The 594-nt window shown below is 45.1% G+C and overlaps 1 protein-coding gene across 12 annotated transcripts in view; it reads left to right on the plus strand.

Moving 5' to 3' along the window:
• The window catches only part of MOG (myelin oligodendrocyte glycoprotein), a 20,639-nt gene that overhangs the window by 4,316 nt on the left and 15,729 nt on the right, over positions 1-594 (plus strand). The window lies entirely within an intron of this gene.

The raw sequence follows: 594 nt of genomic DNA on the forward strand, positions 1-594 counted from the left end.
CTAAGGGTAGAATAGGCAGCAATTTGGCCAAGTCCTAACAGGGAGGCCCATGGGAAGATTCAACCTCAAGATGCTGCACCACATTCCAAGAGGGAGACTTAAAGCCTGGACTGAAGAGTCAGAGATGGCTACAGTTGGCAAAAAGATGGGCAGATGCTGAGATGAGATGATTGCTAGAATGTTCTGTCCAGGATATTCACAATATCTCTATAACCATAGACTTTTTTTTTGTTGTTGTTATTCTCAAGAAGGAAACTTGGGGCCAGGTGTGGTGGCTTACGCCTATCATCCCAGCGCTTTGGAGCCACAGATCACCTGAGGTCAGGAGTACGAGACCAGCCTGGCCAACAGTGTGAAACCTCATCTTTACTAAAAATACAAAAATTAGCTGGGCGTGGTGGCAGGTACCTGTAATCCCAGCAACTCAGGAGGTTGAGGCAGGAGAATCACTTGAATGAAATAGTGGAGGTACAGTCAAAAGGTGACATCTCCTTCTTTCTATAATTATATTTAGACATTTGCTTTACTTGCTTATTCACTAGGACCATGTGCATGCGTGTGTGTGTGTGTGTGTGTGTGTGTGTGTGTGTGTGT

This window comes from Mandrillus leucophaeus, unplaced genomic scaffold, assembly GCF_000951045.1.
Source record: "Mandrillus leucophaeus isolate KB7577 unplaced genomic scaffold, Mleu.le_1.0 Scaffold1102, whole genome shotgun sequence".
Classification (NCBI taxonomy): Eukaryota; Metazoa; Chordata; class Mammalia; order Primates; family Cercopithecidae; genus Mandrillus; species Mandrillus leucophaeus.